This window comes from Bos indicus, chromosome 27 (assembly GCF_029378745.1).
Source record: "Bos indicus isolate NIAB-ARS_2022 breed Sahiwal x Tharparkar chromosome 27, NIAB-ARS_B.indTharparkar_mat_pri_1.0, whole genome shotgun sequence".
In the NCBI taxonomy this organism is placed as follows: Eukaryota; Metazoa; Chordata; class Mammalia; order Artiodactyla; family Bovidae; genus Bos; species Bos indicus.
The window spans coordinates 24,079,876-24,101,369 of NC_091786.1; the positions used below are offsets into that span (position 1 = coordinate 24,079,876).

General features: G+C 45.0%; 1 protein-coding gene across 7 annotated transcripts in view; it reads right to left on the reverse strand.

The window, feature by feature from the left end:
- TRMT9B (tRNA methyltransferase 9B (putative)) overlaps positions 1-21,494 on the reverse strand; it is a 72,124-nt gene that overhangs the window by 32,190 nt on the left and 18,440 nt on the right. For 6 of the 7 annotated variants that reach the window (XM_070781305.1, XM_019953307.2, XM_070781309.1 and 3 more), the window contains one exon: positions 16,347-16,609. The exons of the other annotated variant lie outside the window; for it this stretch is intronic. The gene's annotated coding sequence lies outside the window, so the exon portion shown is untranslated. The remainder of the gene's footprint in view (positions 1-16,346; positions 16,610-21,494) is intronic. 7 annotated transcript variants of the gene reach the window in all.

Below are 21,494 nucleotides of genomic sequence, written 5' to 3' on the forward strand. Positions count from 1 at the left end.
TCAGTCCTTTCATTTTATCAGCCACACATCTTTGGGGTATCTAGTATTAAAAATGCATTTCTTCTTCTTTTCTCCTTGAATAAATCGGAAACCATCTTCAAGAACAAAGGTGACTCAAACCTTATGAAATTTTGAGGTTAACCAAGTGTGTGTATTTTCCTGGGAAGAGACTCAGCACCTCAACCTATGTCTCAGGGGAAAAATTAGTTTTTTGGAAAAAAAGTAGTTTCTGTATTAAAGAGATACATTCATTCATTCAACAAATACTAACTGAACTTCTGTTATATAATAAGGTGCTAGGGATAAAGATTTTTTAAGTTTCCCAATTTAGGAATCCAAAGTTTAATATAGGAAGCATACAAAGAAATAGAAAATTAAAATATGGTACTACTTTCATTTTCGGTATGGATACATCCTGAGAGCTTTTGAGCTTCTGAATCTCTAAACTAATTATGCCTTGGCTGTTATACCTATCAATCGACAGATCAATCAGTTGATTGATAAATTAATAGATAAAACACACCTATTACTGATTACGACATCATAGATCTTTGGGCCATCATCAAATATTTAAAACCACAGATGCCCAGAGCCCACACCAGGTGTGAGGAATGTTATGATCCAGGTGTGCACAGGTTCTATAGGAACTGTAGGTGAGGCAACTCATCCAGCCTATTCACGGGGAGGGGCAGTGAAGCCTCCCTTGAGAGGCTGACAGCTCAGAAGAGGGTAGGGGTGAGTCAGGAAACATGGGAGTAGGCGATTCTAGCTATCAGACATCATATATGGAAAAGAAATGAGACTCTTCGATGAACTTCAAGTAACTTAATGATAATAGCAAGACATGCACACACACACAATGTGTATTAATTATTTACTGTTATTGAGGCCCTGTTATAAGCATTTTAACATATATCAACTCATTGAATCTATACAGTAACTAAATGAAACAGGAACCACCATGTCCCCATTTTACAGATAAGGAAGCAGAGGCACAGAGAACACAAGTGACTTTCCAAGGTCACATAGCTAGTAAGTGGCAGAGCCAGGATTTCAGACCAGAAAGTTGGATTCCTGACTTCACACTCTTAACTATACAGTCAGTGGGGAGGCAGGAAGGGAGAACGGATGATACTATAAGAACCTGGAAGAGTCAGACCACGTAGGACCTAGTTTAACTTTCTAAGGAGTTTAGATCTTTATCCTGAATATAATGGTGAACAACAATTATGTCAGTGAGAGAAAAGACAAATTTGGATTTGGTTTCCAGAAATCCACAGCAGGAGTGTAGACTAGTATTTCCTGGACAGGTTCACAGAGACAGAACCTAGTAAAATCCTTTAGACAGATAATGATATTAAGGATGCTTAGGAGGGGGTGAGATACAGGAGATGATAAGGAGAGAGCATCACATTAGTAGGACTTGCTAACTGATGAACCGTCTAGTCAAAGCTATGGTTTTTCCAGTAGTCATGTATGGATGTGAGAGTTGGACCATAAAGAAGGCTGAGCATCAAAGAATTGATGCTTCCAAACTGTGGTGTTGGAGAAGACTCTTGAGAGTCCCTTGGACAGCAAGGAGATCAAACCAGTCAATCCGGAAGGAAACCAACCCTGAATATTCATTGGAAGGACTAATGTTAAAGCTGAAACTCTAATACTTTGGCCACCTTATGTGAAGAGCTGACTCATTGGAAAAGATGCTGGGAAAGATTGAAGGCAGGAGAGGAGGGGAGAACAGAGGATGAGATGGTTGGATGGCATCATCGACTCAATGGATATGAGTTTGAGAAAACTCCAATAGATAGTGAAGGACAGGGAAGCCTGGTGTGCTACAGTCCATGGGGTTGCAAAGAGTCGGACATGACTGAGTGACTGAACAACAACAAAAATTGATGAGTTAAGGGAAAGAACACACTGAAGAGGAAGCAGTGCTACTGATAAGGCTGACCCTGTAAGAGGTACCACCAGCATCCTAAAATAGAGGGAAAGAGAGTAAGAATGAAAGACAAAAGGAAACTTTGGTAATGACCATATATAAACTCTGAAAGACTCTTCCCTTGGAATACCTGTGAATACGTCCAGAGAAATTTACTTAAGATACTTGCATCTACAGGAAAAAGGCTGTAAGAAGGACTAAGTGTTGGTAATGGAAATGCCATAGTGATCGGTAACACATTATATTTCGCATTATTGCCTTGGCTGTTTGTATATATCCGTTATGTCTGTAATTGATGGCAGCATTTTCTAGATATGGACAGTGGAGCTCATGATCGCTGATGTCTTGTTGGGTATTGCGGTTTACACAGCATTCAGTCAATGTTTATGATAAAAATACATGAAGAAAGGCAGAGAAGAATAAAAAAGAGGGTACTTTAGATGGTGCTGTAGTTCACCATCAGAGGGAATACATCTGCGTGAGGGTTTAGGTTTGGACATAACTGTTTCTGTTTATCTGAAGGACAACCAAGTAAGATGGACATGAAGCTCAGAGCAAGCTGTTCTAGAGATCATTTAAAAATCATTGTTCTAAAATTTGGCAGTGATGTTTCTTACCATTTACTCCCAAAGAGAGAAGGCATATAGTGTTCAGCCACGACCAAATACAGTTTAGTCCTATTCAGAGAGCTTAAAAAACAGATTTCTCCTGAGCACCAGCCTAGTCCAGTGGACGGACCCAAGAGGCAAACTCGAGGAGCCAGTTAATGACCATCTCTATTTACATGGACAGTCACTGCACAATTAACAAGTTAAAGTTGTTGGGCCGGTCCAGTGAAGAGGTAATAAGGTGTTTATTAGAAACTCTTTTTCACCCAGAAACAGTTAATATTTATAATTTAAAACCCAGCCCACTACAAAAAAGGAAGTGAATTAAATCAAGAGATTGTGCAGAACAAGAAAGAAATGAGGTTAGGACATCACCAGTAGTAATCAACGTGTTAGTGGGCTCCTCGGGTGGCTCATAGGTAAAGAACCCACCTGCCAATGCATTCGACGTGGGTTTGCTCCCTGGGTGGGGAAGATCCCCTGGAGAAGGAAATGGCAACCCACTCCAGTATTCTTGCCTGGAGAATCCCATGGACAGAGGAGCCTGGCGGGCTACAGTCCCATGTGGAGGCAAGAGTCGGAATGACTTAGCAACTAAAGAGAGAGAGAGATGCTACACAGAACCTCTTAACAATACACCGGAGGTTATAGCAGAAATGGTGGGGACAAAGGTAACTGGCATTTCTGGTTGAAATCCTATGAGCAGAACAAATGGAGGGCTTTAAAACAATAACATATGTAACCCTGAGAGAATAGGACCCTCTCTGCAATCCCAACAGGGACTGAAAGGTTACCTTGGAGGAAATACATGTGAAAAGAACGTGGATAAAATGAGGGAAAGATCAAATAGTCCCAAAGAATATTTGGTTTTCTTGAAAAAAAAAAAAAAAAAACAACGACTTTTCTTCAAAAACTTGCACGTCTGCATTGATTTTGTGTTGGGAGCAGAATGGTATCTCCAGAATCTAAAAATAAAGGAAATGAAGGTGGTCATATCTGGGTGAGGAATGTGTGTCCCTGTGAGGGGTGGGGGTGGCTACAGGAGGAGAATACAAGGAAGTAGGAAATGGCATCCGGTCCCATCACTTCATGGGAAATAGATGGGGAAACAGAGGAAACAGTGTCAGACTTTATTTTTCTGGGCTCCAAAATCACTACAGATGCTGACTGCAGCCATGAAATTAAAAGACGCTTACTCCTTGGAAGGAAAGTTATGACCAACCTAGATAGCATATTCAAAAGCAGAGACATTACTTTGCCAACAAAGGTTCGTCTAGTCAAGGCTATGGTTTTTCCTGTAGTCATGTATGGATGTGAGAGTTGGACTGTGAAGAAGGCTGAGCGCCGAAGATTTGATGCTTTTGAGCTGTGGTGTTGGAGAAGACTCTTGAGAGTCCCTTGGACTGCAAGGAGATCCAACCAGTCCATTCTGAAGGAGATCAGCCCTGGGATTTCTTGGAAGGACTGATGCTAAAGCTGAAACTCCAGTACTTTGGCCACCTCATGTGAAGAGTTGACTCATTGGAAAAGACTCTGATGCTGGGAGGGATTGGGGGCAAGAGGAGAAGGGGATGAGATGGCTGGATGGCATCACTGACTCGATGGATGTGAGTCTGAGTGAACGGGAGCTGGTGATGGACAAGGAGGCCTGGCGTGCTGCGATTCATGGGGTCGCAAAGAGTCAGACACGACTGAGCGACTGATCTGATCTGATCTGATCTGATCAAAGGCCACTCCCCCATGGGCACCGAGTAGGCAGTATTTATTATAACTGGATCACAACTCATTTTGATGGTGTAGATTAGAGAATGCCAGAAAAGAACAAGAAAATCAAAGATGAGATTTAAGAAAAAATGAAAATATAACACCTGACTTGCCCCAGGCATTTGCTACTGGTGTCAATTTGACAAAAGCAGTCCTCAGTCTGTGTTAAAATTGAGGGGTGGTGGTGGTCCCCTGAACAGCAGCTTAGAAGAAGATAGGTGTGATGTCACAAAAGGCAAGACAGGAAAAAACACAACACATTTCCCATCCCCTTTCCTCCTAGGAAGGGAGGTCCCAGCAGGTTGGGTGACAAGGAATTTACCGTCATTTTGGTGTGAAATGATTGTTCAAGGAGCTTTTACAGGAAGCCCGTGTAGTCAGCCATAACACTATAAATCATCTGATGATTATTCTAAGAATGAAATTAAGGGGAGCAATGTGAGGATGAATTATACATTCTTATATTTCATGAAAACATGTTTATAATACAATTGACCCCAAAGAGGGGCACTCATGGGGTTATTACTGAAAAAAAAAAATCCGTGTCTTTGAGGTACAGGAAGAGAGTGTGTGTGCATACAACAGTAAAACCTGGACTGTCAGGCGTCTTCTGTAGACTCCACCTCCGTCTCATCCCCCCCAACCCCCTGCTGCCTCAGCCTGAGCTTAAGCCTTCCGTGTTAATCCAGGAGTTCCTGCAGACCTGGGAAACCTCGCCAGTTGCTTTACCTGAAGGCGAGCACACACCTATATGTTTTTTAGAACCTATTCTTTACTAACACCATCACTGCAGTGGACGATTTACCCTCCATAAAAGCTGCTGCTGCTGCTAAGTCGCTTCAGTCGTGTCTGACTCTGTGTGACTCCAAAGACGGCAGCACATCAGGCTCCCCCGTCCCTGGGATTCTCCAGGCAAGAACACTGGAGTGGGTTACCATTTCCTTCTCCAATGCATGAAAGTGAAAAGTGAAAGTCAAGTCACTCAGTCGTGTCCGACTCCTAGCGACCCCACGCACTGCAGCCCACCAGGCTCCTCCGTCCATGGGATTTTCCAGGCAAGAGTACTGGAGTGGGGTACCATTGCCTTCTCTGCCATGAAAGCTGGGAGGTCATAATTTTGAACTGAAAAAATCCTTTAAAATTAAATAAAATTTAGCTTTATGAAAAATTTACCTTTTGAAAATGCCTCAATTTACTAGAGATTGATGAAAACACCATCACACACCAACGCGGTAGAAAGAACTGGGTCAGCTTAATAGCGTAGCTCTGAGATTCATTCTCTACAGCATCGCCAAACTGATGAACGGTTCCCCCTCTTCAGACTTAAAGCGGAAGTCCAAGTACCTTAGCATTTCATAGAGCCCACCAGCATCTGACCCCAGCCCACCCTCCAGCATCGCCCCACACCCCACCTCCATGCCTTGTGCCGCACCAGTTACTCAATGTAGCCGGCCCCCCTGCCCCCCACAGAAAAACCTGTCAGCTTAGTGACTCAGCAGATTTCCACTCAGGCACAAGCTCCTTACCTAGGCTCACTGCTTGACGTTTGTGACTTGCCATTCTCTCAGCACGTTAGACATTTGAGGTCTTCGTGCCTTTTGCTCACCTGTTCCCTCTGCCTGGTATCACCTGTCTCCTCCAGCCCACCTGCCAGACCCTTCTCTTCAAAGGTTCAGCTTGGCTCGTTTTCTCTACGAAGCCTTTCCTGTCCCCGGCTAGATTCACTGCCTTCTGCCCGCTGTGTGTCTACCCTGTATTATACAGAAGCTTGCAGCACTAGCGTTTTGGTGGCCATTGTCTCCTTGCTCCGGGCTGCCTCACACCCAGCTGTGTTTGTGATTAGGGGCGACCGCTAGCGTGTGGTTCTGGTGAACGGGGGCCTTGCCCTTCTGCACAGATGCTGAAGCGGGCAGAGTTTCCTGTCCCCGCTTCCTGGTGGGATGGTGTGTTAGTGTGTTAGGGCTGCCATAACAGAGTACCAGAGCCTCTGTCATACTGAGTGAAGTAAGGCAGGAAAACAAATGTTGTATATTAATGCATGTGCGTGGAATCCAGAAAAACAGTGCAGATGAATCTGTTTCTAGGGCAGGAACAGAGACACAGCCATCCAGAACAGACCTGTGGACACAGCAGGGGAAAGAGAGGTGGGATGAATCAGGAGATTAGGACTGACGTATATACACGACCGTGGTGAAACAGATGGCTAGTGGGAAGCTGCTGGATAACACAGGGAGCTCAGCTCAGTGCTTGGTGATGACCTAGAGGGCTGCGATGGGGCAGGTTGGAGGGAGGTCCAAGAAGGAGGGGACATATATACATATATATATATATGTGCGTAACGGATTCACTTTCTTGTACAGCAGGAACTAACAGGACATTGAAAAGCAATTATACTCCAATTAAAAAAATAAACAAAGTACCACAGACATGTGGTAAACAACAGGAATCTATTTTCTCACAGTTCTGTAGGCTAGAAGTTCAAAGTCAAAGCATCAGCAGGGTTGGCTCATTCTGAGGGCTGTAAAAGAAGACTGTGTCCAGGCCCTTCCTCTTGACTTGGAGATGGTCGTCTTCTCCCTGTGTCTTTATGTCATCTTCCTCTACACTTCGACGGGTTAATTTTCTCTTCTTACAGGGACACCAGCCCTACTGGATTACTGCGTGTGTGCTCAGTCACTTCAGGTGTGTCCAAGTCTTGCCGACCCTATGGACTGTGCCCGCCAGGCTCCTCTGTCCGTGGAATTCTCCAGGCAAGAATACTGGAGTGGGTTGCAGTGGCCTTCTCCAGGGGATCTTCCCAATCCAGAGATCGAACCTGCATCTCTTAAGTCTCCTGCATTGGCAGGCGGGTTCTTTACCACTTGTGTCATCTGGGAAGCCCCCTGGGTTAGAGCTCACCCTAATAAATTCATTTTAACCTAACTACATCTTTAAAGACTGCATCCAAAACACAGTCACATTCTGAAGTCCTGAGGGTTAGGACTTCAACATGTGAATCTGGGAAAACGCAGATCAGTTCCTAACAGATAGCATAGAGGGTGGAATGTTGCTCCCCATCGCCCCCCAAAAGAAATCAGTTCAGTCGCTCCGTCATGTCTGACTCTTGGTGACCTCATGGACTGCAGCATGCCAGGCTTCCCTGTCTTTCACCAGCTCCCAGAGCTTATTCAAACTCATGTCCATTGAGTCGGTGATGCCATCCAGCCATCTCACCATCTGTCTTCCCTTCTCCTCCCACCTTCAATCTTTCCCCACATCAGGGTCTTTTCCAGTGAGTCAGTTCTTCTCATCAGGTGGCCAAAGTATTGGAGTTTCAGCTTCAGCATCATTCCTTCCAATGAATATTCAGGACTGATTTCCTTTAGGATGGACTGGTTGGATCTCCTTGCAGTCCAAGGGACTCTCAAGAGGCTTTTCCAACACCACAGTTCAAAAGCATCAGTTCTTTGGCACTCAGCTTTCTTTATAGTCCAACCCTCACATCCATACATGACTACTGGAAAAATCATAGCTTCGACTAGAGGGACCTGTGTCAGCAAAGTAGTGTCTCTGCATACTGTCTAGGTTGGTCATAGCTTTTCTTCCAAGGAGCAAGTATCTTGTTCCTTGGAAGTCACCATCTGCAGTGATTTTGGAGCCCAAGAAAATAAGTCTGTCACTGTTTCCATTGTTTTCCCATCTATTTACCATGAAGTGATGGGACTGGATGCCATGATCTTAGTTTTTTGAATGTTGAGTTTTAAGCCAACTTTTTCACTCTTCTCTTTCACTTTCATCAAGAGACTCTTTTGTTCTTCTTCACTTTCTGCCATAAGGGTGGTGTCATCTGCAGGTTATTGGTATTTCTCCCAGCAATCTTGATTCCAGTTTGTGCTTCATCCAGTCGGGCATTTTACATGATGTACTCTGCATATAAGTTAAATAAACAGGGTGACAATATGTCCATATGCTAACCTCTTGAATTTGTAAATGTGACCTCTTTTAGAAAAAGCCTTTTGCAGATGTGATTAAGTCGCAAAGATCTTGACATGAGATCCTCCTGGATCCAGGTGGGCCTTAAATCTAAAAGCAAGCATTCTTATGGGAGATGGAAAAGGAGAAGGCCACTAAAGACAGAGACAGAGGCTGGAGCTATGCTTCTAAGCAGAGGAGCCCCTGGAGCCACCAGCAGCTGGAGGAGGCACCTCCTTGGAGCCTCGAGTGGGAGCTTGGCCCGTCTTTCTCACAGCCTTGGTTTGTGCCCATATTCCAACCTAGACTCTTGATTCTGTGCAGTCCCTAGTGTATTCCAGAAATTTTTCTTTCTTACTGAAGATATCTAGACTTAGTATCAGTAGTTGTTACAGTCCAGTCTATTCAGAGAAATATGACCATTCTGAAAAGCATCGTTAATGTTTTCAAAAGGAATCTGGCAGCTAATGGCTTACAGTAGCAAAAGGCTAAACCTATCAACCCCCACGTGGTCATAGGAATTAGGTGTTGAGAGAGGCAAGGCTGTGGTGACCCAACAGTGCTGTTCCCAAGAACAGTACAGCAGGCCATGAGGAATTCTGGAAGGGCCGTAAGATGTTTGCGGAGCTTCCGAAGGAGTAAAACAAATGGAGATCGCATTATTCTTAACCCAAGCCTGATTCTCTTATGTCTTGAAGCTGTAGCTGAAAATTAAACTCCAAGTTAGAGTTTGTGGGTTACCAAATTAGGTGAATTTGCAGAGTCACTGAGTATTTTATGAGAAAGTTAGGACATTTCTTGGGAGGAGAGATTGGGACCCTGAGAACAGGACTGAGAATTAATGGGTGCAGCACCTCCTTACTTCCTTGTGGACCCTACAGTTCCCCACCCCCACAGTGGGTTTCTTGCAAGAGGGACTCAGTTCACCCCCTCCACACCTACAAAATGCCTCCACCTCTCACTGTCCCCAGCTCTGTACCGGTCACTTTCCTGCATGGTCCAGGGAGACAAAGGCAAGCCCCGAAGGCTTGCACCCCAGGAGAATTACAGACAGCTGAAGCTAGAAAGCAGAGAACGCTGGGGTAAATGTCCACACACATGGATTCAGAGGGGGACTGGCAAAAGGAGAAATATAATTTTAGATTGCCCCAGGTTTATCTATGACAGGTGCCCTTACCAGATGTTCTGCCAACCTGACCAAAGCAAGGGGCTCCTAGGAGCCTGCCCATCAGGTACATCAGAGTCTGGACTCAGTAGTGGCCCAGACAGAATGGAGGTGCCACACATTGCTTGGCCAGAGGTCAGCTAAGGTCTGGTGAGATGGCTGCTGCATGCACAGAGTGGTTACTGGATTGCTAACAGAGAAACACAGTTCAGGGAAGAATGCTATGGATAGGCTTCTCAGAAGGGCTCACTACATGAGGATATCTTGTTTGATTTTTTATTATTTATTTTGGCTGCATCAGGTCTTAGTTGGGGCATGCAGGATCTTTGCTGTGGTAGGCGGGCTTCTCTCCAGTTGTGGCTCTCTGACTTAGTTGCCACATGGCATGTGGGCTCTTAGTTCCCTGACCAGGGATCGAACCCATGTCCCCTGGGTTGCAGGGCAGATTTTTAACCACTGGACCACAAGGGAAGTCCCGCCGTGGCCAAATATTTTTGACTGAAGAATATAAGATGGCCAGGCTACCCCCTCCTTCATGACTCCAGAGCCTTGACTCCTTGGGAGCACGAACCTCTTGGGCTGCCATGTTGGCAAGGATGGGGCTATATATATGTGTGTTTGTGTGCTCGCACTCAATAATATGGTGCTTCTTCCAGGCTGACCCTGTTACCCCCACAACCAAGTGCTCAGTCAATCAGCAGAGGTCCTAAACCCTCAGCCCAGGAAGGGGTACAGAGCACCAAGGGAACCACACATTTGCCTGGTGGTAGGTTGATTGTCTGGGGCCACTTTTCATCATGGAGGGGGCAGCAAATGGAGGCGCATTAAAAGGGGGCTGGGGCTTCCCTGGTGGCTCAGATGGTAAAGAATATGCCTGCAATGCAGGAGAGCCTGGTTCGATCCCTGGATCAGGAAGATCTCCTGGAGAAGGGAATGGCCTCCCACTCCAGTATTCTTGCCTGAAGAATTCTGTGGACAGAGGAGCCTGGCAGTCTACAGTCCATTACACGACTGAGGGAGTAACACTTTCACATTTTTTTTCTTTGCCTTCCACAATTCCGTTAGCAGCACCATCTCCTAGCACTACCTCCAGGGGGCTCTTCTTTGCCCTCAGGCTTCCAGCTGGGTTTGGTCAGTGAAGGGCAGAAGCAGGATTTGGGAGGAGACAGAGGTGGAGTTATTTATTACATCATGTCAACTGCCTCCCACAAGGGCCTGGGTTTTTTTTTTTTTTTTAACTTTACAATATTGTATTGGTTTTGCCATATATCAACAAGGGCCTGGGTTTTAACAATGGCTTTGTTTCTCTCCTGAAGGCCACAACTTCCATGGGCTGCTCTCTCCTGAGATTAAAGTTCTCATTAAGTAACTAGTCTTTTTAAAATTTTTATTGGAATATAGTTGATTTACAATGTTGTGTTAGTTTCAGATGTATAGCGAAGTGAATCAGTTATGCATACACGTATATCCACTCTTTTTCAGATTCTTTTCCCATATGTCATTATAGAGTATTGAGTAGAGTTCCTTGTGCTGTACATTAGGTTCTTATAAGATATCTATTTTATATATAGTAGTGTGTATATCGGAGAAGGCAATGGCACCCCACTCCGGTACTCTTGCCTGGAAAATCCCATGGACAGAGGAGCCTGGTAGGTTGCAGTCCATGGGGTCACTAAGAGTCGGACACGACTGAGCGACTTCACTTTCACTTTTCACTTTCATGCATTGGAGAAGGAAATGGCAACCCACTCCAGTGTTCTTGCCTGGAGAATCCCAAGGATGGGGGAGCCTGGTGGGCTGCCGTCTTTGGGGTCATGGGGTCGCACAGAGTCGGACATGACTGAAGCGACTTAGCAGCAGCAGCAGCAGCAGTGTGTATATGTCAATCTTAATCTCCCAATTTATCCTTTCCTGCCTTTCCCCCTGGGTAACCATAAGTTTATTTCCTACCTCTGTTACTATTTCCGTTTTGTAAATAAATTCATTTATACCATTTTTTTTTTAAGATTCCACATCTAAGAGATATCATATGATATTTGTCTTTCCCTGTCTGGCTTACTTCCCTCAATATGACAATCTCTAGGTCCAGCCCTGTTGCTGCAATGGCATTATTTTGTTCTACTAGTATTTATCCCTTTCCCTTTTAAGCCCAGGATGATAAATGTGCCCAGCTGCTACCCCAGAACGCTTCACCATCCCTGGTCAGTTTCTCTAGGGACCCTGCTGCTTGGGGATGAGACAGACATTTCCCTCTCTTTCTCAGGATGCTGTGGTGTGTGTGTGTGTGTGTGTGTGTGTGTGTGTGTGTGTGTGTGTATGTGAAAGAGAGAGAGAGGGAGAGAGCAGGGAAGTGGATATCAAAAACAATATCTCTAAATCAGTCATCTCCCCAGTGTCCAGGTCCTTCAGCATGGATGTTGCCCTAAGGGTCATAAAACCAAATTTCATATTGTGCTAAACCACTTCAATCATGTCCAGCTGTTTGCAACCCTTTGGACTGTAACCTTCCAGGCTCCTCTGTCCATGGGATTCTCCAGGCATGAATACTGGAGTGGGTTACCATGTCCTTCTCCAGGGGATCTTCCCGACCCAGGGATCAAACCTGTGTCTCTTGCATCTCCTGCATTGGCAGGTGGGTTCTTTACTGCTAGCACCACCTGGGAAGCACAAATTTCATAGTATTCAGCCTTAAAAAGGAATGGAAATTCTGACATGTGCTGCACCATGAATGAAGCTTGAAAACGTTATGTCAAGTGATATAAGCCAGACACAGAAGGACAAATACTGGGTGATCCACTTCTGTGAGCTTTCTAGAGTAGTCAGATTCATAGAGACAGAGACTGGAGTGGGGGTCAAGATGGGGCCTGGGGGATTTGGGAGAGCGAGAGGGGGAGTTACAGTTTCATGGAGAGGGAGTTTCAGCTTAGGAAGAGGAAAATCTTCTCGAAGTTGGTTGCACAAGAATGTGAAGGCACTTAGGCCACTGTCTCTACACTTAAAAATGGTTAAAATGGGAAGTGTTAATGGACTTCTGCCCGTCCTCCTGCATGACCTGCTTGGGTATTGTAGCAAGTAGCTTCACCCCATGAGGCTAACTGCCCCCTCAGGTCTTTGGGACCATGCCTGCTGTGAAGTTGTGGGCCTTGCACCCCTTTCTCCACAAGCTGTGTTGTGGGCGTGAGGGCTCTGCAGACAATACTTCTTCCTTGCCAAGTGGCTTTGTACCCAGGACACACTGCACCAAAGCGAGTCCTGGAGGTGAGAGGAAGGAGGGGGACCAGCCTCTTTCAGGTTGCTTCCTGTTCCTGTGAGTGTCACCTGGCAACCGCCCTGTGCCCTGGCAGACCATTTGTTTCTGGGAGCAGTCAGTCCCCAGCTCTTTTGCGCTCTCCAAACCTCAGCCCTTTGCCTACCCCTGAGAGACCCCTCCATGCCAGGCAGCGCCCAGGCCAGGAGATCTGCTCCCAGACCCTCAGGGCCCCCTGTCTGGGCTCTTGAGGAAACAGCACTAGCTGGCCAGTGCCAGCTTCCCAGACTCTGGGTCCTACCTCCATAGACCCTCTCTAGTCTCCTGCGTCTGGTTGCTGCTCTAGGGGCCCCTCCTCTAACCCTCCAGGTTTTGAAAAGCCCACTCTCTTTTCTTGATTCCGACAATGCAGGGTGGCAATTCAGTTGCTTTTACCGTCCTGCCCCTATGACTTTTGATCCTCTAATATCTGTTTAACCATCTCCTTGCATTAAATTCTCTGTGTTAACGTAACTGGTGAGGTTTCTGTTTTCCTGACAGCATATTGACCAATATTACTGTATTCCTGCACTTCTGTGCAAGAAATGAAAACAAGAGAGGGTGTTCCATTTCAACAACCTGCTACAGTTGCGTATTGCCTATCTGCTTTAACTAGTTTGTAAGCACCATGAAATCAGCTGTTTTTGGTTCACTGAGCTATACCCTGTGAATGCAGGCACAGAGCAGGCACCCATATCATCTTCGTTGAATAAATGAACAGGAAATATTTAATTTGAATATAAAAAACCAGAATAATTCTAGTCATGAAAATGTGCTTGTAATATATAAATATACATGCAGATATCTCCAGGGGGAAAATAAGTAGCTGGAATTTGCAAACCTCTTTCTGAAATTGTAGCAGTATCCATTTTATGTCCCCCCCCCCATTCTCTTGTTTAATGATTTCACTCAGTGGGGGTTTCTCCATATTTTTCTTGTGCTTTTGGGGCATGTTATCCATAAGTAGTCAGTCGAGGTGATATTGTGATTTATACTAAGAAATATGTATTCACCACTGTTTCTTGCCCAGAGCTTCTAAACCCTTATAATTTCCTGTATGAAAGCCTTAGAGGCATCTTTTGTTATGTGTTTTTTTCTCAGTTCCTGAAACAGTTCCAGAGCATAAAGGTGAAATGGGAGTCTTTTGTAATTAATAAATAACAAGCCCCTTTCAACCACACCAGAGTTTCCGTTAATGAGGTGACCTTTGGAAAGTCCCTAAGGATGATGCTGGTTGCCTGGGGGACCATGTGATTAGAGAGTTGGACCTAGCGGCCTACGCCTCAGCCCTCCAGAGAGTTCAGACACCAAGGGCCAAGGATTTAATCAATCACTCCTCCGTAAGGACTCCAAAGGATAGGATTTGGAGAGCTTCTGTGTTGGTGGACAGAAACCCATCCACGTGTCAGGAGGGTGTCACGCTCTAAGCTCCAAGGGCAGAAGCTTGGGGCCTTGAAAGGTCCAGATCCCGCCCTGTGCATGCCGTCCATCTGGCTCTTCCTGAGTTACGCCTTTTGAGAGACAAACTGGTCACCCAGTAAGTAAAATGTTGTCCTGAGTTCTGTGAGCCACTCCAACAAATTAATCTGAGTAGGGGGTCATGGGAACCACCAATTGATAACCAGTGGTCAGAGCACAGATGACAACCTGACTTGCCAGTGACATCTGAAGTGTGTGTGGTGGGAAGGAGGGTGGCCGTCTTGTGGGACTGAGCCCTATCTTGTGTGTCCGAGTCTGGCTCAGGTGGGTGGTGTCAGGATTGAGTTAAATTGTAGGATGCCCATCTGGTGTAGCAGAGGTGCCTGATGTGTGGGAAGGCTCTACGTCTGGGGACCCACAGTGAATCGGTGTGAGAGCAGAGGAGACACACGAGGGTGCTCTTCCTTTACATTCATTCAGTCAATAAAATACAGTTTGAAAACCGAAACACCAGTAGTTATACTTCACAAATAAAAGACTTCCAAAGGAGAACTCAGGGAATTTTGATGTGATAAAAAAATAACTATTGGTGACCACATAGGCTCACATCGTCACTGCTGTGACAAGTCGCTTGGCACGTCGCTTAGCCCCTCTGGGTATCTGTGACTTCATCTTTGATATAAAAATGTATAGATCATTTGTAAAGTGTCTTCCTTCATTTTAGACTCTTGATTCTTCAGATAGAAGAGTGCTTTACCATCCCAAGAGCACAAGAGAACTTTCAAGCCTTGAGACTCTATCCCAGACTTGAATTTCTTCTCATCACTGTCCTCAGGCGTATCCTTTCCATAGATGGAGCCTGGCAAAGTGTGAAGTGACTGACAGTCGAATAAAAAGCTTTGGTGCCAATTCCTATTTCCAGGTCCAGAGGCAATTCTAATTTTCTGTAGCTCATACGTTTTAAACTTGTCTGGATATCTTTAAGACCCTAATCTGCAGAGCAGTGTTAATATTGAAAGCTGCATGAAACATCTGACACTCGGAATACATTGCAAAAGCTCAACAGAGACCAGGTCAGAGCAGCCAGCTCTTCTTTTTCCCTGACATTTAAATGGATCAGACAGCCCAGAACGCACCAGCCTGACATCTGAGCAAGGACACAGGCTCACGGGAGGGAACCCTGCATCCATGGAGCCATGAGAATGAACCAGAATAATGATCCACAGAAGGAACTGGAAAATGGTCCACAGAATGAACTGGGATAGTGACCCATGAATGGAACTGGAAAATCATCCATGCAGTGGACTGGAATAATGGCCCATGGAAGGAACTGGAATAATGCTACAATACAGAGTAGTGTGCACCTGCCATAACCATTCTCTCTTTACGGTTCTGTGTAACGGAGAACAGTGCAACATAAATTTGGTCTAATTCTACTTTAGAAACAGAACAGAGGAAAAACAGGCTTATGTAAAAGACATCACGGAGTCAAAAGTTCAAGGACAGGGAAAGAACAGACTGGTCTGTTTAAGGACAGCTGCTGCTGCTGCTGCTAAGTCGCTTCAGTCGTGTCCAACTCTGCTCGACCCCATAGACGGCAGCCCACTAGGCTCCCCCGTCCCTGGGATTCTCCAGGCAAGAACACTGGAGTGGGCTGCCATTTCCTTCTCCAATGCATGAAAGTGAAAAGTGAAAGTGAAGTCACTCAGTCGTGTCTTGACTCTTTAGCGACCCCATGGACTGCAGCCCACCAGGCTCCTCTGTCCATGGGATTTTCCAGGCAAGAGTACTGGAGTGGGGTGCCATTGCCTTCTCCGTTAATGACAGCACATGTCTACAAAAGTGAACAGAGTAAATTTGCCTGTTGTTGTTGTTTTATATCTAAGATGAAGTCACAGAGACCCAGAGAAGATTGTTTCTACATTTTTGTTCACAGAGGTGAAATACAATGTGTATGTGTACAAAATGTATATGAGTAAGAAAACATAGTTTTCATTCCTGGAAGAAAACCGAGTAGTGTTGTAGTGATCATCAGGGGGGCTCACTATCAGTGAGGGAGCCTGGGATCTCAAATAATTCTCTCTCTCCCCCCCCCCCAACCAAACATATACACACACACATGTACATATACATATTGTGTATATACACACATGTGTATACATATGTGTATGTGTTTATATATGTAAGTAACACAAAACAGGACAGTGGACTCACAAGCCATGTGAACACAGAAGCAGGCAGCTCTGTCCCATCCCAGGGTGGAAGCCTGGGTGTAACCGTGACGGGAGGGACTCCGGCTCTCGCAGGTGTCTGAGGAAGAGATGCCTCTTCGACGGCTTCTGAAGGACGGCAGGTCGGTTGCATTTCTCTGTGACGCTGCTCAGGCCAGGCCAGAGTAGTTAATACAGGGCATGTCGTCTGTTCATCACGGCTTGGCTCTTCTCGTAATTAGCTGACATTGTTGGATTGGAAAATACCTGTGGAGAGGTGGGGGTGTCTTGCTGGTGCCTCCCGTGAGCAACTCAGAGCTGAACCCTCTGGGCTGCCTTGGCTCCTCACCCTGAGGGTTGATCCCTCCCAGAGGGGGCGATGGAACATCCCGGCAATAGGGACTCCAGGTCTCACATCAGAACATCACCCGGGTTCCTGGTGACTGATTCCCTGACAGGATTCCTCTCACTCTGACTGCATGCCATAAACACCCAGATCTCAGAGAGCATGAGGAGATTCTAGTAATTAAGAGCGCTGCAGTAGCTCTTTATGACAAATACATAAGAAATTGCTAAAGGATCAGTGTTTGTTCAAGAAGGAAAATTCTTCTTTTCTGGCAATTCCAAAGAAGAAGCCCATGGCTTTCTAGATGAAAGGAATAGAAATCAGGAATCTCTGCCCACTTTGTTCCCCTTCTGACCTCATCTTTATAAAACAGGCCACATCCCAGGAAAGGCACATAATTCTGCAGACCTGTATAGTCCCTTAGCATGAGTGTCTTTATGATCTGGGTAACATCTCATTTAAAACGGAAATTCATCTGTGGTGGTATCTCTTTTTAGAAAATGTATCACAAGGTCATTCAGCCTGACAATGGTAGTGACAATGGTAAAACTTGCAACAGTGCTTTAAAAGAAATTCATCATTTGCTAATAGCGTACTCCCAGTTATTGCATTCATATGGACATTCACTACTTTCTATTTTAGAAAGACAGTGTTCTAAAAATGTGTTCAGCATTGGTCTGGCTTTCTAAGTTGATTAGTGATTGTAATTCTACTGTGGGAGGGACAGCTTTCATTCTTAACAAGAAACATGGAAAATTCAGGAGAATTTGCCTTCCCTAGAAATTATGAGTGTTAAAGAGCTGCTTTAATTAGGAAGGTTTAGCTCAGTAGGGGCAAAATGTTCAAAATAATCTAAAGGGAGAGAGCTTGAATTGGTCACATGCCAACAGAGGAAGTCATTTTCATGTCAACTCCACAGGAAGAGCCACTGGGGTAAGCAAATGTTTGCCATTGTCCCTCTGACTTCCTGAGGTCTGCTGAGGGTCTGTCTGTGTGTGGAAGTGCTAAGATGGAGCAGGAGTTAACAACATGGTTTTGAAGCCCTGAATTCCTAAGTTTTCGCTCTGCTGCTGTCTGTGCCATCATGGAATATGTTTTCCTAAAGTCTCGGATGGCATTTTGCACCACCCTTGTTGGCTTTTGCCTAACACATTAGTATTTAATTTAACTGACAAGAGTTTGGGGCCCTGGGCATACCTTTAGATGATTATTTCAGAGAGAAAACAAATACAGGAAGTGACTTACCTTGTGCCCTAGAGTTAAACAGAATTTGCACACGAAATCCATAGAACATTTCTGCTTATCAACCCAATTCTTCTGTGGACTGTGAAAAAATTAATTTTCGTGCTACCTAGCATCTTGTCACTTATACTTCCCATAACTCAGAAGAATTAGCCAGTGGTGTTATGCTACCTGATCCTAAAATACCTTTGAATTATAATCACATAATGTAAAACTTGAAAGGGACACTGAAAAAGGTGAACAAGTAATATCGTAACCTCTATTTTTTGCTCCTCTGAGCTGGGGAAGTGAGGTGGTCAGCTTCCCCTCCCCTGCCATGCACCTCCCCTTGGGCCAACTCCAGGGCACACAGGCTCTGCCCACCTCCAACGGGACCTGTTTCTAGAAGCCTAGCCTCTCTGATCTCCTGCGTCTGTCTTGCTCCTCCTCTGGGAGGGTGGTGGTATGAGCATGTGCCAGCCAGCTCCTGTACTGGTCTGCGAAGTCCTGTGCTAAATAGACAGGTACTGAACTCCAAACAGAAGCAGAAGATATTAAGAAAAGGTGGTAAGAATACACAGAAGAAGTATACAAAAAAGATCTTAATGACCCAGATAAACACAATGCTGTCATCACTCACCTAGAGCCAGACATCCTGGAGTCTGAAGTTAAGTGGGCCTTAGGAAGCATCACTACAAACAATGCTAGTGGAGGTGATGGAATTCCAGCTGAGCTATTTCAAGTCCTAAAACATGATGCTGTGAAGGCGCTGCACTCAATATGCCAGAAAACTTGGAAAACTAAGCAGTGGCCCCAGGACTGGAAAAGGTCTGTTTTCATTCCAATCCCAAAGAAAGGCAATGCCAAAGAATGTTCAAACTACTGCACAATTACACTCATCTCATACACTAGCCAAGTAATGCTCAAAATTCTCTGAGTGAGGCTTCAACAGTATGTGAAATGAGAACTTCCAGATGTTCAAGCTGGATTTAGAAAGGCAGAGGAACCAGAGATCAAATTGCCAGGGGTCATCAAAAAAGAGAGAGAGTTCCAGAAAAACATCTACTTCTGCTTTATTTTCTACGTCAAAGCCTTTGACTGTGTGGATCACAACAAACTGTGGAAAATTCTCAAAGAGATGAGAATACCAGACCACCTTAAGTGCCTTCTGAGAAATCTGTATGCAGGTCAAGAAGCAACAGTTAGAACTGGACATGGAACAACAGATTGGTTCCAAATTGGGAAAGGTGTACTTCAAGGCTGTATATTGTCACCCTGCTTTTTTAACTTATATGCATCATGTAAAATGCCCGACTGGATGAAGCACAAGCTGGAATCAAGATTGCCAGGAGGAATATCAATAACCTCAGATATGCAGATGACACCACTCTTACGGCCAAAAGTAAAGAGGAACTAGAGTCTCTTGATCAAAGTGAAAAAGAAGAGTGAAAAAAACTGGCTTAAAATTCAACATTCAAAAAACTAAGACCATGGCATCTGGTCCCATCACTTCATGGCAAATAGATGGGGAAACAATGGAAACAGTGACAGTATTTTCTTGGGCTCCAAAATCACTGCAGATGGTGACTGAGCCATGAAAATAAACGACTCTTGCACCTTGAAAGAATAGCTATGACCAACTGAGACAGCGTATTAAAAAGCAGAGACATTACTTTGCCAACAAAGGTCTATCTAGTCAAAGGTATGGTTTTTCCAGTAGTCATGTATGGATGTGAGCATTGGATTATAAAGAAAGCTGAGCGCCGAAGAACTGATACTTTTGAACTGTGGTGATGGAAAAGACTCTTGAGAGTCCCTTGGACTGCAAGGAGATCCAGCCAGTCCATCCTAAAGGAAATCAGTCCTGAATATTCATTGGAAGGACTGATGCAGAAGCTCCAATACTTTGGCTACCTGATGCAAAGAACTGACTCACTGGAAAAGACCCTGATGCTGGGAAAGATTGAAGGCAGGAGGAGAAGGGGACGACAGAGGATGAGATGGTTGGATAGCATCACCGACTTGATGGACATGAGTTTGAGTAAGCTCTGGGAGTTGGTGATGGACAAGGGAAGCCTGGCGTGCTGCAGTCCATGAGGTCTCAAAGAGTCGGACACAACTGAGAAACTGAACTGAACTGAACTCAAAATTTAGACCAATTTTAATAAAAAAAAAAAAAAAACCTGGGTCATATAGTTGAACATTAGAAGTATCTGAGGTTGATCCTTTTTGTTACCAAGATATTGTTTATTTAATCACTTCTGGGGAAATATTTCTAATATGCCACGTACTTTTTATGTTTTTTTTTCTTTTTGGCCATTCCCCACAGCTTCCCCACAATTTAGTTCCCTGACCAGGGATTGAGCCCATGCCCTCAGCAGTGAAAGCATGGAGTCCTAGCCACTGGACCACCAGGGAATTCCATTATATCTTTCTAAAGAGACTACATAATGCATTTGTAAAGAATCCGCCTGCAGTGCAGGAGACCTTGGTTTGATTCCTGGGTCGGGAAGATCCTCTGGAGAAGAGATAGGCTACCCGCTCCAGAATTCTTGGGCTTCCCTTGTGGCTTAACTGGTAAAGAATCCGCCTGCAATGCGGGAGATCTGGGTTCGATCCCTGGGTTGGGAAGATTCCCCTGGGGAAGAGAAAGGCTACCCACTCCAGTATTCTGGCCTGGAGAATTCCATGGACTATACAGTCCATGGGGTCGCAGAGAGCCGGAGATGACTGATCGACTTTCCCTTTCAGGTTCATAGTAGAGCAGCAGTGCCCTCCAGCATCCAGCAATGCTAACAGAACCTCTGCATTTATGCTGAGTGGCATCTTGACTGTTTCTCTGCCCTGCACTGCTGTGGGCACTTTTCACTCTCTCTCTCCTCCTTTCTAATTTGCTGCTCTTCATTGGCTTGGCGTTTAAGAGAGATCAAACAACTAAACCTGTTGGAAGCCTACCTAAAACAGGAAGAAAAAAACATTTGGGTCATTAGAGGCATGTGTTTTAGATGAACCAGTTTGATGACATCTGTACTGTGTTGGTTCTGTGTTACGATCTGGGGGCTAAGAAAGGCTTACTGCCTCCTGCTCAGTCCTTGGGCGCTGGTCCTCTGATTGTCAAACTTCGTTTTTTTTTACCCAGAGCTCGCTGACCTCAGCTCCTGGCTGTGTGTTCATGTCAGTGCTAGTTCTGTCTCATTTCTACTGAGCTCCTTCTTAATAGCTCAGACCTTGCAATGCCCTCTGTTGTGTGCAGCAGCCCTCACCTCTGAAAACCAGCCAGTGCGTGACGGGGTTTGAATGTTTACATCACACGCTGAAGCATTCAATTCAAAGCGAGGGCCACAGCTATAAAAGCTGCACAGAAGGAGGAAATATGCCAGTTGAAAAAAAAAAGAAAAAAACGTCTAATTTGCAGGCAGCTTGCATTGTATTTTATAACAATATGTTTGACATTTTCAGCTTTCCTATGGCAGTAAATTGTACTTCTCCTAGCAGCAAGAGTTATTAAGTCTGTGCCCAGAATAAACCAGACTGTTTTGGAAAGTTTAGTTTTTTCAGTTTTCATATTCCATTTTATGACAATGT